The sequence below is a fragment of the Lipophrys pholis genome, assembly GCF_963383615.2.
Source record: "Lipophrys pholis genome assembly, chromosome: 12".
NCBI lineage: Eukaryota > Metazoa > Chordata > Actinopteri > Blenniiformes > Blenniidae > Lipophrys > Lipophrys pholis.
This window is the reverse complement of record NC_137641.1, coordinates 5,360,398-5,381,487: the sequence shown is the minus strand read 5'-3', so window position 1 is coordinate 5,381,487 and position 21,090 is coordinate 5,360,398. Positions and strand designations below refer to the sequence as shown.

The 21,090-nt window shown below is 41.0% G+C and overlaps 1 gene segment (V, D, J or C); it reads right to left on the bottom strand.

Moving 5' to 3' along the window:
• Positions 1-5,327: 5,327 nt before the first annotated feature.
• On the bottom strand, positions 5,328-14,184 carry LOC308117903 (Ig kappa-b4 chain C region-like). The segment is given in 3 exons: positions 14,148-14,184; positions 6,887-6,988; positions 5,328-5,834 (listed from the first exon to the last, which is right to left on the bottom strand).
• Positions 14,185-21,090: the final 6,906 nt, after the last annotated feature.

The window sequence follows — 21,090 nt, the reverse complement described above, 5'->3', positions numbered from 1 at the left end:
TGAAATGGGTTCAGTCAATAAATTGTGAATTTCTTCAGATAGACAGACGTCTTAAAGTATCGTGGATGAAATTTCCAGAGATAAACTGAGTAGAATCACTGTATTGTGATAATACTGTTATCGTGGGCAAATAGGTTACTGGCTATACTCAGCCGTAGTAATGGTTATAATAATAATATCAATAATGATATAAGAATCCAGTATCTTTAATACAGTAATAAAAACTATAATAATAATAAACAGCATTAGATAATTATAATAAGGTAATATAATAATATAGCAATAATAATAGTACAATGAGAATACCAATAAATATAAAATAAAATAATAATATGAGAATACAATAATTATAAGAATAGCAATAACAATAATACTGTAGTAGTACAATTATACAATAATAATTGTCAAATGCAATGTATAGCCATGCACATCTGAACGTTTTCTGGGTTTCTTTTGTTCTCTCTCTCTCTCTCTCTCTCTCTCTCTCTCTCTCTCTCTCTCTCTCTATATATATATATATATCTAGGTCTAGCTTGAAGTCCGTGATTGTTGTGGTTGTTAGGTGACGTTTAGGACCACGGTGGGGGGAGGAGGGGGGCGATTACGTCATCTTTTTTTCCACGGATGATCGTCTTTGCTGAGCGTACTCCGCCGCATGTTTACTTTTTAGATGTCTTATCAAATTAGTTGTGTTAAACGAAGTAGTGGGGCTCCACCTCTCGGGACTGTGGCGAAGCAAATAGTCCAACTGGCCGCTGGACTGGTTTGGTTGTCAACCTTAAAATACCTCCAGACTGCTGACATTTTATCCACTCAATGGTTTTAGACTGCTAACCTCAGTTTACGGCAGGTTGCAAACGGGGCTCGCTTTACGGCAGCTGACGTGAAAATGTTTTTTTTTTTTTAAATTAGATCGGCGGGGCGATCGGCTGGATTTCCTGATTCCCGATTATTTACAAATCACCAATATCGGCCGCGATCCGATATCTACCGATCTGATCGGGACATCCCTACTTTAAAGCAAAGTGTCCCTCTCATTTTCTTTCTAGTTAATTTGGCACTTTTCTTGACAAAAGGCCAAACAAGTTGATCGTCACACTGATGGATTAATATCTCATCTATTGATCAACTGATTGATGGAAAACAATCTTTAGATTCTTGTAAGTGCTGAGCTCTCAGCAGATTCTTTGACCTTTGGTAGTAAGTTCATTTTAAACGGTTGAATCTCTGTTGATTCTTTGACTTGGATGTGCAGCAGCACCGACTCCAAAGCACATTTTGTAGACGTCCTTGTAAAGCTTCACTTCCTCTCTTCCTGTTGTCCTTCTGTCACACATCAGCCCTGACACTGCCTCACTTCTTCAACCTCTCTGTGGACTGTCCATCCCTCTGGACGCTTGACCTCAGAGCCTCACCACCTCTGCTCTGAGCTTCTTCTCCTGTCTCTTCTCTCACATGTTCTGTCTTTTCTCTGCTGTGCAGACCTCCACCTCTCCTTTCCTCAGACCATTATGAAAAAAGGAAACGTCCTGGATACCATCAATGAAGTCACCATCATCCATGTCTTCACCTTCCTCATCCCCTGTGTCAGACCGGCTGCTGGACTTCTGGACTGACCCCTCCTGACTCACCCTCTTAGAAGCATGAAGTGTCTGTGGGGAGTCATTCTTTACTCCCACAAATCTTCCTGCTGCTTCAGCCACAAACTTAATAACATCTGACCTTGATTTCTGCTGAACCGTATGGCTGTTAACGCCAGCGTTTCCACTCATTTAGTTTTAGATGTGATAAAATTATTCTCAATTCTTTGATTTTCCATGTACGGACGATGATTCTGGACACATTAAAGATGCATTAACGTTTTGTAAATGACGTCTTTAAAGTCAAAATCCTGATTTTATTTATTTTACTTTAATATAATATTCTCAGAATAAAGTCAAACTTCAGACTTTTTAAGTCTCCAAGGAGAAACTCACCACTTTGATAACTTTTCATCTGGTGAATACAACTATGTACATGAGTCATTGTTTTATCAGCATTATCAATTGTCATTGTCATTGTTAATGCTCTCATTGCTGCACTGTTTAGCGCTCTCGCTTGACAGAAGGTTGTGGGTTCAAATCCAGCTGGAGCTGTTTGTGGAATTTCCTTGTGTTTCCTCAGGCTTCTCTGGTTTCCTCCCACATTCCTAAAAACTGCATGTAATGTTAATGCTAAATGAAGTGTCTGTGTGTGTCCTGTGGAAGACTGATGTCCTGTCCTTTCTCTTTTGAAACGTATTTTCATTGACGTCCATAAGACGTCCAGACAAGACGTGAAAACAACGTCCAAGAAAGACGTCTAAAAAACGTCATTCTGGCTCGTCTGAGGACGTCTTCTGGATGTCAAATATTGACGTCTATATGATGTCCAGAAAAGACATCCAGACAACGTCCAAGAAAGACGTCTAAAAAACTTTCATTCTGGCCCCTCTGCAACTGCAACGTGAAATAAGTGTCGATCACGCTGCTGCTTCAACCAATCAGGTTTTGATATTGATGCTCTTTTTTTTTTTAATTGATTCATTTTATTTTATTTTATTTCATTTTCTACTTTATTGCCCAAATGGGGGAACATCCAAACAGAGCAAACAAACATCAAACAACAAAAACAAACAATTTTAACAGACGATGCTCACAAATAATACATTAGTATAATCTTAAGCTCCATGGTATGAACTTATAAAGATAACTATAACAGATACAAATAAGGATGACATTATTTATTTTAAAAGAAAAGTATAATTAAAAAAAAAAAAAACACAAAAGAGACGAGGGAAGCAGAGGGTCTCATTATTCTTTTTGGAATAATTCTTTGTCGCGGGGTTCACCCAACAACCTTCCCAAACTGGGAAAACCGATGGCGTAGCCGTCAGCTGTGTTGTTGTTGTTTTTCTAATTTATTTTTCAGGCCTCTCCAAACCGTGAATCATACTATTTACAAAGTGCAAAATAAAATAAAAAATACCCAAATGTGAAAATAAACAAAAGCAAAGAAAACTCTATATACAAATCTGTACAGGTTATATACATATGAGTTCTTCCTCAACTTCAGGATACAACAATGAAGCTCCACCGATCAATACTTGCCACCACCTCTAACCAGAGTCCAACTCTCCCATCAGGCCCAGCACAGCCCGTTTTATCCGCTTAGCCCCTCCCACTGGGCGTAACCTTTCGCTGAAAAAAGTCATTGTTTTTTCTTAAACACAAACCCTACAACATAAATAAATAGATTTTCCATCATTTACCTTGCCGTCCCACAATAACCCCTCAGTAAACTCGGCAATAAGTTTTAAAGGAAAGAAATAATAACATTGTTCACGTGACTGTGAAACCTTCCAGGCCCAAAAGCATTTAACCCGACTGGTGGTATGGCCCGGGTTTGCCAGTCACCCTGCAGGCGCGTCACTGCCGGCTGTCCTCCGCCACACTGGAAGGTGAGTGAAGGTGTGTGTGAATGTCTGAGAGAGAGAGAAATCATACTGCTACAAGTGTGAACCCTTGGTCACGATACTGACAACAGAGGAGGAGAAACTGGCTTGTACGTGAGTGCAGGTTATTGCAGAGTAGGTAAGTGAGTGTGTGTGTGTGTGTGTGTGTGTGTGTGTGTGTGTGTGTGTGTGTGTGTGTGTGTGTGTGTGTGTGTGTGTGTGTGTGTGTGTGTGTGTGCGTTACGCGGCGGGTGCGCCGCGATGATATGTGCTACGTCATCGCGCGTGATGGAGCCGCTCCATCACATTCTTTAAATAACTCAATAGTTTTATTGCTTTTTTTCTGTGTTTATGTTACTGAGTGTTTTAATGTGTTCTTTAAGTTCAATATAAAACTGAACATAATCTGGGTTTACCTTTGCTAATCTGCATTGTGAAATTGTGAAATTTTCCAACTAGAATTGTTAAATCAACTATAAATTCTATGTCTTTATTTTGTAATGAAAATATGCAATTACACTTTTACAATGAATTTGAGCATGATTTTAGTTTTACACACTATATAATTCCTCTCTCACTTATCCGGGTGGCAAACACCGTCACCCAGATCACATTGCACCGATTAAGAACCTTCCTGAAGGTGGTGTCTCACACCGGACACCACCTTCACGTGGGCTCACCACCTGCAGGAAGGTTCTTAATTGGTGCAATATTGTCAGGTCCAACCTCTGAACATTTATTAATTCTGCAAGGAAGAACACACACAAGTTTAAGATTGGTTTTTACTCGCGAGGAGAACGGACAGAGAGTGTTTCAGTTACAATCTCCAACTCGCTCTGAAAAACCTCTGCCGCCTCCTCTTCTTTTATTAGGGTTCCTCTTATCTGATTTCAAGGCACTTCCCATCTGCAGACCACATTCCTCCTAACCATAAAAGATCACAGTGGAGAAATTACAAGTCGTATTAGATGAGAAAGAATGTTGGTACAATGAATGTGATAACCTTTCGTAAGATTATTCCAACAAATATGATCTGGGTGACGGTGCTCAGACTGACACCTCCACCACCCGGAAATGGATTAGAGGGAGAAAATGGATGATGGAAGATTCAAAATGTCTAAACCTTTAATAAACAGCAGGTTTTATCCTCAGAACTTCTTGATATTGTAGGTGACTCTTCATCAGGTGAAGTAACCCAGTGCCGATGGCTTTTATGACACAAATAGATATTGGTGACTCAGGACCCGCCAGCAGGCCTCGGGTGACGTCAGAGTATTCAAGCCCTCTGATTGGCTCGTCAGAGTTCACTCTCCAGCGCCAGCTGACTGCATCTGGAGCGAGCTGCATTCACAATATTATAGTTGTGTTTGTTTAATAGTGGTTTTGTCAACCTACAATGGCTAAAGGAGAAGATAAAGAGATGTGGTTGCAGATTTATTGTCAAAACAATTTTCAAGAATGACGTTTCCTAGAGGTCATTGAACGCACCGCAGGGCTCCAAGCACACAGAGGTCCGGTACAATTTACTTGTGCTCACTACAAGTTCCATGGAAAGGCTTTTTATACTGCATCTCTGCATGATGACCTGGTTTTTGTAGCCATAAAAAAGTGATTGAGGGGTGGATTGACTCAGACCAGCACTAGTGAAGGCCGAGGTCTGAAATGCAAGGCTGCCACTGTTACAATCTAATCCTACCATTTATAGGACATGCAAATACGTTTCAACTTCCAGCTTTTATTGAAAGATATAAATAAGGATGTGAGGATATAAACACTCTCATATAATATTTTTACATTCATCCATCTTTGCCATGATTATTTTATTGTTGAAAAAAAGTCATGAAAGACCAAAGATTGAGGTGAAAACTGTCTTTATTTTGTCAAAGCTTGAAGAAAATGATGATGAAAGAAGATGAATATTGATGAAGTCAGTTTGCTTTGATGATAGAAGAAAGTGAAAGAGGGTGAATGACAGAGGTGAGATCAGTGTGAGAGTAAAAGCAGTGTGAGAGTCCCAGTGAGTCCGGTCAGGACTGGGAACACTGGTCTCTCCTCAGTGTCTCTCTGAGGGGAGTCTGGGAGCCCCGGGTGGCCTCACAGGTCACAGAGCCCACCTTCCTCCACTGGTCTGCAGGGAGCCTCAGGGTGCTGCTCCAGCTGTAGAGGCCGTCCTTCTGCAGCACCCCGGGGCTCCTGCTCTCCTCCCAGCTGCTGCTGCTGCTGCTGCTGCTGTCCTCCACCTTCCAGCTCAGACTCCAGTCTGAGGGGAAGCCCTCGTTGGCCAGGCACATGAGCGTGGCCTTCCCCTGCTGCAGCTCCTCTCTGGAGGGGGGCAGCACCGTCAGGGTGGGGCGGGTATCACCTAGGAGACACCAATCAAATTAGAGGACAGGGAGCACCCAGCTGTCAATCAACCAGCACACACCTGGACAGCTTTAGTGGGAGACAGCTGATTTGGTCCTGGAAGAAGTTGCTGTCAGAGGCTTTTTCTGCTCCAGCAGTCACTCACTCACACATTGTTTCACTTCCCTTTAAGAAGCCTCTCATGCACATCAGCACAGAGAGAATCATCCAACACTTTGACTTGAAATACCTCAAACTACACAGGAAGGAACACAAGCTGATGTCTCAACGTTTACTCTTCATTTGCATCAACGTTATCAGAAAGTTTACACTTTACAACGTATGACTGGAAACTTTAACATGAACTTCAAATCTAAATTAATATTTTCAATTATTAGGAGCAAAATGTGAAAAAAACAGTAAATAAAGATAACCTCTCAGGAGGATTTGATTATTCTACATTTATCATCAGTATTTCTATTTTACTGTAAAATAACAATATTAATAATACATTTTAAAGTAAGAAGAGAAACAGAATTGTGAAACATTCTATAGAACCAAGAATAAATCCAGCTGTGATGAAGAGACACTCAATAAAACAAGAAGAATAAAACCTGCACACATTCCAACACAAACACATTTCAAACAGTGGACATGTCAACTAAAACTCAGCCCAAAGACAGACCAGTGCACCAGAAATGTCCCTAAATACACAGGTCAGTGTAAAAACAGCTTCAACATGAGACTGGTAGAGTTAAAACAGTGTGTTCCACAGCCATCAGGCTCTAACTGAGCACATTTAAAGACTGACAATATCTTTTGTTTTGTCATTTAATCCTAATGAGATTTTAATCCGGTGTAAATTTAAAACTAATAACTTTTCTCTGTGATCAAATTAAAGTGAAACAGAGCTGAGCTAAACTACATGAAATCAATGGAGATTAAAACTTGATCACTACAATAATTATTAAGAAAAAAAAACATCTTTCTAATCTCAAATCATTCAAAACAAGGTTTAATGTATGAATTTGAATTATTTAGTTGAAAGAATTAAAAGGAGAATAAACTTACTTCCAACATCCAGTCTGGTTCCTCCACCGAACGTGTACCACAGTGATACAAACTCATTGAGCCGCTGTACAAAAACCTCTGACTGTAGAGAGACGCCACTCTCTGATTCTGAAACCAACAAACTCACCAAAACAACTTTTACCACCTGATCCTAACGGAACACAAGAGAACAGTTCTTTCATCTGCAATGTCTACTTGAAATACATATATTTATAGAGATTGTTTTAAAGATTATTTTATATTTATTCAATAATATCTTTTGGAATTTATTCCTAAATAGATTTGGCAGCAAAAATAGGAAATTTTTAAAAAGTAAAAACTACAGACATATCTTTAATTATTCAGTTTAATTCCTTAATATTGTCATTAAAGTTTGAATCCAGAGTGAAAGTGAGAGATGAAAGTGATCCAGGTCCCTGTTGGAGTCAGTCAGAACATTTCCATAGAGCCACTTTGCATCAGCAGCACCATGCTCCAGTGCTCTGGGAGAGTTTATAGTCCTGACAGTTGAAGACTGGATGACTGACAGCCGTCCTTCATGACAACAGAAGACAGAGAAATCCTCCTCATCAGAAACATGAGTGTGATCTGCGTCCTCATCTGGACTCTCCTCTGCTGCTGCTTCACAGGTAAAGTCCAGAGAATCAAACTCCTCTCCTCTGTCAACATCCGTCCCTCTGAAATGAAGCCCACAAAACCATGAGGCTGCTTGATGTTTCTGTCTGTGTTTCCTCAGAGTCCAGAGGCCAGGTCACAGTGACTCAGCCTGCAGCAGTCAGCTCTGCTCTGGGAGCCTCCGTCACCATCACATGTAGGACCAGTCAGAATGTTTATGTTTATAGTAGTGGTGATCACTATTTAGCCTGGTACCAACAGAGAGATGGACAACCTCCTAAAAGGCTCATTTACTGGACCAACACACGAGAATCAGGGACTCCAGATCGTTTTACAGGCAGTGGATCAAACTCTGACTTCACTCTGACCATCAGTGGAGTTCAAGCTGAAGATGCTGCAGTTTATTACTGTCAGAGTGATCATTACATCAACAGTCAGAGTGTGTTCACACAGTGAAAAACCGTCATACAAAAACCTCCCTCAGTCAGACTGAACAGAAACTGACTGCTGCACACTGATACACTTCACTGAACACACACACACACACACACACACACACACACACACACACACACACACACACACACACACACACACACACACACACACACACACACACACACACACACACACACACACACACACACACATTAGAAATCTCTAACATAAACTGAACTAATGAATTTATTTATTGAGATCAGATGTTTCTTCACCAGAGGCGGTGGTGTTTCAACATGTAAATACTTGGTGGTGAGATTTTATTTCAGGTCTACTGAGCGCAGAGTTCAACACCACTTCATACCAAACTAAAGTTTGTGCAGAAGTTTTGAGCTCCAACATCTTTATGACAACCATATACTGTAGGATCCCATCTTGTGAAAAGGTTTAACACGGGGAATAGCCTCTGATTAAATCATTTAATAAACTAAACTGTGTCTCGGTGGGGAGTTGAACACGGGCCTACTGATTGCAAGGAAAGAATTCCTCCACTAGACGAGCAGCATATTGATTTACAAGTGAGATTCTTACACAGATTTTATTATGACCTTACACTGACTTTACCTCCAGTTTCTCCTCTGAAGTCAGAGTTTTACATTTATACACCAGTAAATAATCAACCTCATTCATTTGGATTCTTAACTGTTAGCTCTCGCGGCGCATAAGCTGGCGTCACAACTCACTCTGGTTCTGTCAAGCAGTGCCTCCATTGACGCCAGCCAATCAGCTCTGAGCTTCTAAATCATCCTGGAGCAGGGCTTCGGGCTGCAAGCCCCACTCTCCATAAAGATCATGTGATCTGAATGAATGTACCACAGCCTGAGCATGAACACTTACATCTGACTGCATGAAATACAAACTGCATTGAGAGAGAGGAGCTGGTCCAACTCATGCAACCATCAGTGTGGATCAGGAGAAAACTCAGCCTGAAGCAGCAAGAGGAGACCAAGAACCAGGAAGTTCAATCCTCACACACAAATATGCAACTCAGGAGGAAGCTATATTCACAGAAAATAAAATACTATGGATGATCTTAAAGGATAAATAATGTACTTTACCTGCAGTTATTTTTCACTGGTTCATCAGGTGGTGCTCAGCTCCACCTGCCCCTAATGACCAACTGCTCCTGACCAGAGGTCATAATAATAATGTCCTGGGGAATTGCACCCCAGGAAATCCTATCTAAGGTCTTTTACTACATAAGGTAGTACTACATACTACATAAGGTCAAACAGGTCCAAAAATACCACGAGACAAGACCATTTCCAAATTAATTAAAAAATATTTTTGATTAAATTAATAGATAAAAAGAAATAGAACTGAACAAGGTCACACACCAGTCAAACATGTTCACACTAAAATGAGCAACTGGACAAGAAAGAGGGTGAGGTCAGGGCCGGAGCTCAGCATGCGGCAGGGCAACCGAATGAGACGGGAATCCTCAACTGAATCACCTGTGACACTGCAAATACTCACAGAATCATAGTAAGAGGGAGACGACTGTGAAGACTGCACCACCACTACGGAGGAAACTGCTGCAGTCAACCTACACCACCTGGAGACGAAGAAAACACAGGTTAATAATCTCCCTAAATTTCTTTATTTGTTCCAACACATTCAAATCTTTATAAGAAAATCTTTTTTTCGACAGTTACATCATACAATACTATTGGTCATGCAATATTAATAAGCTCTGTCATTGGCTGGACAATGAAGCCGACACAGATCCTTCATGGGCTCAAATAGAACGGCGATCTTCAAGGTTCTCTCTCCAGTCCCTCCTCACTTCTCGTCTCCCTGTTAACATTCATAACATCTAACAGAACCCTGTTGTCAACAATTCTTTGAAAATCTGGCTGCAGTTCCGTAAATATTAAAGCTTGAATTACCCCTCAATTTAAGAACTGATTGTTAAAAACCATCTATTTCCGCCCTCCCTATCACATCCTGCATTTTAAATCTGGCAAAACAAGGGCCTGGGGCCTCATTTATAAAACACTGCGTAGGATTCCTACTAAAAATGTTGGTGCGCTCTAAAGCTGAAAATGGCGTGCGCCCAAACAAATTCAGATTGGTGAAACCGTGCGTACTGCACTTTCCTGTTATAGATCACAGTCCACCTGGAAGGTCCCACAGTTGATGTCCCGCCCTCAACACGTCCACTTTCAACCATAAATGGTCGATGCAAAGTGTCTCGTCAATATCTTTGCATCTCAATCGGCCCGTTGATCGCCGGCATTTGACGCTAAATCCTGAGAGAAAAGAAAAGAAAAGGAATTTTACAGAGAGAGAAATAGTCATGGAGGAGGTGGAGGTCAGGAAAATTATATTAGTTGGTGGTCACCAGTGTTGCCACAGTTACCTTGCAAAAGTAATTAGATTACTGATTACTAGTCACTCGCCTAAAAAGTAATTTAGTTACTTTATTGAATACTTGTTTTTAAAAGGAACTAAATTGGATTACAAGTAACTTTTTAGTTACTTTCAACAGTTGCCGACACCGCCCCACGTCTCTAAATAAAAAGGACAACTGGTTTGGCCACAAAGTGAGTTCTGATCACTGCCTGGCCTCCTGCTGATCCAGATTTAACCTTTGACCTTCATTCTTTGTATTTATATCTGACTCATTTTGTAATGATCAGATTTTTACAATTACTGGTATTTATTTACCCAGTTGTAGTCTGTTGTTGACCTTTTAATTACCCCCCTTGAGGAGAAATTAAGTCTTTCATTGATTGATTGATTGATTGAAAAAGAAAAAAATGTCAAAAGAGTTCAACATCTCTGCAGTTGTGTTCTTGTGGCAATAATATGGTTTAGTGTTGACATTTCTTGGTTTCCATTGTTTCGTGTCACCTGAACCGTTAGAGCGAGTTGGTCTGTGATTGGCTGAGAGTGGAGAAGGGGGCGGGTCAGGTCAGACTGCATGCGCTGCATGTGTCTGTGGCCGTTTTCCAATTCTTAGAGCGCCAGTGTGTACTCGCTTACGTCATGAGTAACTACTTGCAGCGTCCTCGGAAGTGCGGAAATGCAAATTTACGAGGACGCATCGGCGTTAATGGAGAATTGGAACACGAGTACTTCATGACGCTGTGGCTGTCATGGCTGGATGATGGACCCTGAAGCTGAGGAGGAGGAGGAGGAGGAGGAGGAGGAGGAGGAGGAACCTGTTTCCTCTCTGGTTCAGCAGGAAGGTGATTTGTACCTGATATTTTATATGATGATCTAAATTTTAGAACATTATTGTGAAATAGTACCTTTTCTGTCACATACATGCGGTGTATATTACAGTGTATTGTACCGTGTATAGTACTGTGTTTAGTACCGTGTACAGTACTGTATAAAGTACAGTGTATAGTTCCATGTATAGTACAGTGTTACTATTACTTCTACCTCCTATACAGCCTTTATTTTACTCTTCATCTCCTTGGAGTTCAGTAACAACAAAAGCAGCTGATCAGAAATGTCCTACTAATACAAACAATTATTTTACTGTTTTAATGAAGATCCTTGATGTTTATTAAATAATTAACCAGCTTTTCTTACCTGCTGCTTGTTGTCATCCTTCTGGTCATGTCATTAATATGTACTGTATTACATTTGTCTATTATACATCCTACAGTTAATCACTCCAATCATTAGTTGTAACAACTTCTCTTTAGAATAAATACATAAATGGTTTATACTGTGTGAGAGTAAATACATAAATACACACATGGCTTACACTATCGAGCAAAGAAATATATCAAGCAGAAGATAAAGGAACATTTATTTAATAAACTTCAGCAGAACCTACAACAGTAAAAACACAAGTTAGAAACATTATGTACACAGAAAAATGACATTGTTTTTAAAAATTCTAAAGTTCTTTCTTTTATTTCCCAGGAACCCCTGCAGTGATACACAGGTCAATAATGTTCCTATCCTGGAACCTTTCTCTCCTGGAGGTGTCGTGACTCCAGCTTCAGGGTTTCCAGGAGCATCGTTATGTTGATACTGATGTTCCTGCTGGTCATCAGGTATTCTGCTGTACTGCTGATTGATGGTGTCACCTTCTAATTCTTCCTCCTGCTGGTCATCAGGCATTCTGCTGTACTGCTGATTGATGGTGTCACCTTCTAATTCTTCCTCCTGCTGGTCATCAGGCATTCTACTGTACTGCTGGTTGATGGTGTCACCTTCTAATTCTTCCTCCTGCTGGTCATCAGGTATTCTGCTGTACTGCTGATTGATGGTGTCACCTTCTAATTCTTCCTCCTGCTGGTCATCAGGCATTCTACTGTACTGCTGGTTGATGGTGTCACCTTCTAATTCTTCCTCCTGCTGGGGCCGTTGATGGAGCCACGTTCTAATTCCTCCTCCTGCAGAGCCACAACACATCTGTTACCTAAACAACAAACTTTTCCCCTCTATCATAGTGGAGTTATTTGTCATACCAAAGGAGGTTTATTGAAAGTTGAATTGTGTTCATTTTGTCGTTCTAAACCTCATATATTATAGACTCTTTTTTAATGACACCGGTCACCTGATAAAGACCGACATGTCATCACAACCAGATGAAGCTCTGAGGAAGACTACAGATGTAGCTGAAACATGCCAGCAAGGTAGAATCTTTCCTGCATCTACCTGTTGTTAAAAAAGACTCTGTAATATATGAGGTTTATTGACGTGTACATTGGCAACTGGGGATCTGTGCAGGATGCTCTTGTCCTGCACAGATCCTCCATGTACCAGCAAGTACTGGTACCAGCTGGGTGATGGAGGAAGTACTATATCTACCAGGTACTTTCTGCTGGCTGATGGAGGAAGTACTATATCTACCAGGTACTTTCTGCTGGCTGATGGAGGAAGTACTGTACCCATGCCTGCAGCACACAGTTGTTATTATATCACTGTACTGGCAACCTGCTTTATCTCAATATTCACAGTCATGAACACGAAGGAAATAATAAATTCTGATTCATGATTACATCAAAATATATCAAATGTTTTCCATGTGAATTTTAACTGACAGGCAGGTTGAAACCCAACAGACACCAGGTCAAACCTGCTGGTGCTCCATCTTTCTGAGAGCCTGGAGAGAGGTCCTCTTGTTGCTGCCTGTCTGTGTGGCATCTGGTGACATCATGGAGGTGGTGGAGGAAGTTCCAGGGATGATGATGGAGACGACCAAGTGACACTGAGGACGCCCAGAGGGACCTGGCAGGAAGTGATCTGCGAGCGAGACTGTTCAGCTACCTGCTGCTGAAGAACGACCTGCAGGCCTCAGAGAGGAGAACTACATCTAGACAGGAAGCTCTCCTCATGTAGTCATGTTCTCTAGTCATGTGTAAATATATGTAGATAGATGGATAAAGACAGAGAGATCAACAGACTGTAAATGATTGTTTATGACTGTAAAATATAGAACTGAACATTTCTCTGTTTCATTTGATAAACAATGTAATGTTGCTTTAAAGAAGAAATTGTCTGGGGTGAATTTCAACAATCATGAGGTCTATGAGGAGGACATAAAACAAAAAGAATGACACACTACCAATTCAGTAAGTTATTAACACATGTATGAATAAAGTATATACATGTAATAATTCAAGCATCAAAAACAATCCTCACTCCGATCCTCATCTGGAGGAGTTCCTCTTCTCCACTGGACCAGGCTTCAGGTTCCTCAGTAGTCCTGGGTTCAAATAGTGCATGGTGTTAGTTTGAATCCACAGCATCCTTCAGTAGAACCAGTAGATTCTCCAGTAGAACCAGTGGAACCAGTAGAACCTCCAGTATGATGGGTAGAAATCTTTAGTGCAATTGAGACAAAACACTATGGCCAGTAGAACCTTCACCTCTCAGTCAAGTTAAAAAGTTTTAAACATGATCTTTCCCCTCAGCAGCAAATATAAATGTAGATGAACACTGTTAGATTTACACTAAAACAATTATATCTCATGTTTAACCACAGTAGAGAACCACAGCCAGCCTCGTCTCAGTCTGGATCCACAATCTCCGAAAACCTCAGAACAAATGTTTAAGTAAGCGTGATCTTGAAATAACCTCATAACAACATTTTATAACAACTATAGTCTGGCCTAAAACACTCTTAAAACTACACTCTGTTAAACAATGACGCTAATATTTCAGATCTTTTACGCACCGTTGTGTGTTTCCCCTTCTGCGATCTCCTCCGTCATCTCTTGCCAAATGCATTATGGGTAAATTGGCTTCCCAAGACTGAACAGGTCTCTTTCGATGCATCCTCGATAAAGTTTGCGGAGCGAGGATACATCCGGGTATTCCATGTGTACTCGGTGAGAAACGGCCTAAGAATAGAAACAGTACTTGGTCTCCCACTGATGACGTTTAACAGGTACACGAGAGCACAAGTATGGAGGAGTATGGGTATTGGAAAACGGCCTGTGTGTTTGGAGGAGAGAGAACGAGCGGCCGGTTCTGTTTAATGATAAAGCGGCTTTACAGACAAGTTACTCGTCCTGTTGGACGCTACAATATTAATGCACAGTGACTTGGAGAAGTAACTTTAATCTGATTACTGGTTTGGAAATAACAACGCGTTAGATTACTTGTCTAACCAGCATCACTGGTGGTCATGGTAGTAGAGTCACTAATAAAAGTAAAAACAAGCGATTGGCAGCACGTCGTCACTGCTGTAAACAGTGTGGCAGCCACAGAGAGATCAGTGACTGCAGAGGTGGAGAGGAAGAGTCTGATCTGAAGGTGGAGGCCCGAGGAGAGTGACCTCATGGGGGCAGCACCTGAGCACACTGCTGGACACCATAACAGCCCTCATGGTTGTGACGGCCAGCGTGTCTTTCTGGTGGAGACCACAGCGGACCGATAAAGTTCACTTTTATCTGTTGATTAAATGTATGAATGAAATACTTGAACAGGGACTTGTAAAAAGGCTCAGTGGACTTTGTGTTGTATCCTCAGTCACTGGAGAGTTGGAGGCGGAGGGTGACGTGGAGGTCGTCTGTCTCCAGCAGCAGAGCGTCCAGAGCGCATGGCGGTGCAGCGCATCCACAGTGCAGCTTCATGCACGACTGTCACCGTGCTATTTATATGCGTTCTTAGCAATGGGACCGGTTGTTAAACACCTTGTCACAATTGATAATCAGTCAGTTCTATCCACCGCTCTGGATCATTTCAAGATGAAAGTTTGTCATATGAACCTCGTGCTGCTGATTCAGTAGAAATGGCTCATTAAAGGAACATCTATAACACTGAAGCTCGGCTGTTTATGATCACCTGGATCTATAAGTCTGACATTTGAAGACATTAAATGTATGAGATGAATCTGGCTTCAATTCTCCACCTCACAATCGGCACCGCCAGTTTCCACCGTCTCCAAAATGTGTGTGCGCAAGGTTCAAAGTCGGCGTACCGGTACGCACATTCTCCCGCAGAGCTTATTTCTTTAAATCACAAACTTTGCGTGGGAAGTGGCGTACGCATCTTTCAGGACCTGTTTTGTCCGTCAGTAACCTTTATAAATGGTTATTTATCTGATCTTTATAAAGAAAATATTTACTGATTTTATGGAGCTTTCAATCAGGCTTGAACTACCTCACTCTCACTTCTTAATTTTTCTATTAACCAGGCACTTTGTCCAAACCACCTTCCTCCACTGCTCTACCCACCACCCGAGTCTCAGTTTGACTCACTGCTCTCTCTTGACCCTGCACAGAAACGCTCCATCTAGGTGATCTACAACTCCATTGACTCCCTCAACTCCAACCAGATGACCAAACTGAAACAGACTTGGGAGGAGGAAATAAGAACGTCAATATCAGACAGCCGATGGGACGAAATTCATGTGCGAGTTCACTCAACCTCAATATGTGCTCGGCACGGCTTCTTTCAATGCAAGGTTCTCCTTAGAGTGCACTACAGAACTGCTGGACCGGCACAAATGTACCCAGGCACCAGTGGCAGTTGTAATAGATGTAAACAGTCACCTGTCAACCAAACACACATGCTCTGGTCCTGTTCAAATCTCACTGGCTTCTGGCTGCAGATTGTTGATCCCCTTGCTACAGTGCTTGAGATGGAGCTTTTCCCTGAACCTTGCACTGCACTGTTTGGGTCGCCCCCAATTACAACAGCTAATCTACCTGTGACAAAACGCTGCGTAATCGCCTGTCAACACTACTGGCCCCAGGCCTTGTTCAAATGGAAACATGCTCTCCTCCTACACACAACAACTGACTAAAGGAGGTCCTAAATCACATTAAACTTGAAAAGATTCCATTTTCACTCACAAACTCAAGTTCTGTTTTCTATGAAACCTGGCAACCCTTTATAAAACCCCTATCCAATACTACTATGAACCAGGAACTAACGAGATGCCTCCCCTCCACTCCCCCGTCTATTTTCTGTAGGTCTCCTTCTGTTGTTTTCTTTACTTTATTCTCATACTTAACTATTTACGTCTTAGTTTTCCAATCCAATTCTGTTTTTCATTTAACTATTTGTGTTCCTTATGTAGTTGTGTCTTGAATGAAGTTTTAATTAAAGGGTGGGAAGGGACAACGGACAGTCATGGACTTTAGTTCAGCTGTAGAAGCAGATTGAGCTCAATTGATTCAGTATTGATACTCTGATTATTTTTCTTGTCCCCATCATGCATTACGTTGAATGACCCTCTTACTTTTCAACCCATCTGTTTATACACATTTTTCTTTTGTTGTAAAAGGAAAAGTGAAAAAGCTAAAAAAAAAAAAGATTTAAAAACAATAAATAAAAGACAGCAGGTCCAAGCAGCAATCTCCTGAGCTGGACCAAGACACCGTCCGGCCGGGGAAATGAAGCAGGAGCAGAAAAAAAGAAAAACACAAACCAGAAGAAGACAAATGTTCTTCTCTCCTGCTGGTTCCTGTCAGGACTCTTGCTGTGGCATTATGAATCAGTGGAAGACTTTCAGCAGTTATTCAGACACCCTGATATTAGGGAGTTACAATAGTTACTCTGGAGGGAACAAATGTGTGGATTAGTTTCTCAGCTTCATTCTGAGTCAACATGTTCCTGATACTAGAAATATTAAGCAGGTGACAAAAGGCAGTCCTGCAGATTTGTTTAATGTGGAGCTGAAGGATCAGTCCTGGTCCAAAGTAACTCCAGGTTCCTCACAGTGGTACTGGAGGTCAAAGTAATACCATCCAGTGTTACTATATGTTCAGATCATTTCTCTCTCAGATGATTTGGGACAACTATAATAACTTGTGTTTAATCTGAGTTCAGAAGCAGAAAATGATCATTCATCCAGACTCTTGTGTCTCTAAGAGAAGCTTCTAGTTTGACAAGTTGATCAGTATCATCTGGTTTCATAGAGAAATCCATTGGTGGATCATCTGCATAGTAATGGAAGTTAATGGAGAGTTTTCTGATCATCCCTGCTCCCTCCTGCTCATCCTCTACATCCTCCTTCTTGGCAATATCATCAGTAAACATCATCTTCATTTCCACTGCTACGCCGACAACATCCAGATCTACATTTCAACCAAATCTGTCACCCCAACAACCTGCTCCACCCTCACCAACTGCCTCAGTGAAATAAAAACATGGATAAAACATGAAACATGAACTAAACTACGACAAATTGTACATGATAATCATGAGACCTAAATCCCTCACAAAACACATGGACAACTTCACCCTGACCACTGGAAACTCCACCCTGTCTCCGTCACCTCACACCTGTAATCTGAGAGTTATTCTCCACATCAAGCTCACCTTTGAACAACACATCAACCAGATCACTCGGACCGCCTTCTTTCACCTCAAAAACACGGCCCACCTTCACAACTCACTCTCCTCCTCTGCTGCTGAAACCCTCATCCACTCATTCATCACTTCCTGAATCCACGACTGCAACAACCTTCTCCTCGGCTCATCTTCAAAAGTCCTCAATAAACTTTGGTGTATCTAGAACTCTGCTGCTCGTCTGCTCACCCACTGCAACTCCTGTGAACACATCACCCCCGTCCTCCTGAACCTCCACTGGCTCCCTGTCCTCCAAAACATATCACTAACATCTCTGTCTGTCTGTCTGTCTGTCTGTCTGTCTCTCTCTCTCTCTCTCTCTCTCTCTCTCTCTCTCTCTCTCTCTCTCTCTCTCTCTCTCTCTCTCTCATCATTTTCTCACCTTCTATCCACATATGTTTTTCTTTCTCTCAGTAAAAGTACCTGGATATGACTGTGTTGAATTTGGTGAAATATAAATAAAGTTCAATTGAAGTAGAATATGGACCTTTCTGAATAATAACAGACGTTTTTCAATACTTATATTCTAATTCTGCTAAATCTTCAGACTAAATCAAAGCATCTCTAAAGGAGGAGATTTTATTTGTTTCAGGTGGAAATAAGTCGTGCAAAGATGTACAATTTAAAGATTTCTCTTGAGTTTTATTTTGAACTCAAAAGAATTTTTAGGTTTCTTATAATGCAAAGTACCTGAAATATCACTCTCCATGTAATCTACTTTACTCCACATCTACGTCTCCTAATATCTTTTGTAGTAAACAAAGAGTTGAAATGTTTAATCAGAACCGTCTGGATGTTCACTGTAATTCATCAGAGTATTTATTAACCTGATATCAACAGGAAGAGACAGAAGCTCCAACATTGCTCATTAAATGCAGTAAGAATTTATAAAATCAACATTTATGCTGATGATGTTGTTTTTTTACCTCCAGAAAATCATCCATCTGTGTAACTAAAGAAAATGGAAATTCTGGGACTTGATCACACTTAATCTAAAAAATGTAAACTGTCAAAGTTATCTGAACTTGTATTTAACCACATTTGTTCATGATGAATGAAGAGCACAGCTTCCTCTGACTGACTGTGTGTTTTGAGTCTGTTTCATATGAAAGTAATTCAGCAACAAGAGGTGGAATCCTGAGAGTATCTATCAAGTCAAATTTCTACTCCAAAGAAGGTGTTATGATGATTTTATTGCTGTAAAAAAGTCATGAAAGACCAAAGATTGAGGTGAAAACTGTCTTTATTTTGTCAAAGCTTGAAGAAAATGATGATGATGAAAGAAGATGAATATTGATGAAGTCAGTTTGCTTTGATGATAGAAGAAAGTGAAAGAGGGTGAATGACAGAGGTGAGATCAGTGTGAGAGTAAAAGCAGTGTGAGAGTCCCAGTGAGTCCGGTCAGGACTGGGAACACTGGTCTCTCCTCAGTGTCTCTCTGAGGGGAGTCTGGGAGCCCCGGGTGGCCTCACAGGTCACAGAGCCCACCTTCCTCCACTGGTCTGCAGGGAGCCTCAGGGTGCTGCTCCAGCTGTAGAGGCCGTCCTTCTGCAGCACCCCGGGGCTCCTGCTCTCCTGCCAGCTGCTGCTGCTGCTGCTGCTGCTGCTGTCCTCCACCTTCCAGCTCAGACTCCAGTCTGAGGGGAAGCCCTCGTTGGCCAGGCACATGAGCGTGGCCTTCCCCTGCTGCAGCTCCTCTCTGGAGGGGGGCAGCACCGTCAGGGTGGGGCGGGTATCACCTAGGAGACACCAATCAAATTAGAGGACAGGGAGCACCCAGCTGTCAATCAACCAGCACACACCTGGACAGCTTTAGTGGGAGACAGCTGATTTGGTCCTGGAAGAAGTTGCTGTCAGAGGCTTTTTCTGCTCCAGCAGTCACTCACTCACACATTGTTTCACTTCCCTTTAAGAAGCCTCTCATGCACATCAGCACAGAGAGAATCATCCAACACTTTGACCTGAAATACCTCAAACTACACAGGAAGGAACACAAGCTGATGTCTCAACGTTTACTCTTCATTTGCATCAACGTTATCAGAAAGTTTACACTTTACAACTTATGACTGGAAACTTTAACATGAACTTCAAATCTAAATTAATATTTTCAATTATTAGGAGCTAAATTTGAAAAAAAAAACTGTGAAAATTATATCAAGAGGTTTTCATAATTTTATAACATTTATCATCAGTATTTCTATTTTACTGTAAAATAACAATATTAATGATGCATTTTAAAGTAAGAAGAGAAACAGAATTGGGAAACATTCTATAGAACCAAGAATAAATCCAGCTGTGATGAAGAGACACTCAATAAAACAAGAAGAATAAAACCTGCACACATTCCAACACAAACACATTTCAAACAGTGGACATGTCAACTAAAACTCAGCCCAAAGACAGACCAGTGCACCAGAAATGTCCCTAAATACACAGGTCAGTGTAAAAACAGCTTCAACATGAGACTGGTAGAGTTAAAACAGTGTGTTCCACAGCCATCAGGCTCTAACTGAGCACATTTAAAGACTGACAATATCTTTTGTTTTGTCATTTAATCCTAATGAGATTTTAATCCGGTGTAAATTTAAAACTAATAACTTTTCTCTGTGATCAAATTAAAGTGAAACAGAGCTGAGCTAAACTACATGAAATCAATGGAGATTAAAACTTGATCACTACAATAATTATTAAGAAAAAAAAACATCTTTCTAATCTCAAATCATTCAAAACAAGGTTTAATGTATGAATTTGAATTATTTAGTTGAAAGAATTAAAAGGAGAATAAACTTACTTCCAACATCCAGTCTGGTTCCTCCACCGAACGTGTACCACAGTGATACAAACTCATTGAGCCGCTGTACAAAAACCTCTGACTGTAGAGAGACGCCACTCTCTGATTCTGAAACCAACAAACTCACCAAAACAACTTTTACCACCTGATCCTAACGGAACACAAGAGAACAGTTCTTTCATCTGCAATGTCTACTTGAAATACATATATTTATAGAGATTGTTTTAAAGATTATTTTCTGTTTTTTCTATTGTGTCTATTGGAATTTATTCCTGAAGGGATTTAACAGCAAAAACAGTAAATTAAATTTAAAAACTACAGACGTATCTTTAATTATTCAGTTTAATTCCTTAATATTGTCATGAAAGTTTGAATCCAGAGTGAAAGTGAGAGATGAAAGTGATCCAGGTCCCTGTTGGAGTCAGTCAGAACATTTCCATAGAGCCACTTTGCATCAGCAGCACCATGCTCCAGTGCTCTGGGAGAGTTTATAGTCCTGACAGTTGAAGACTGGATGACTGACAGC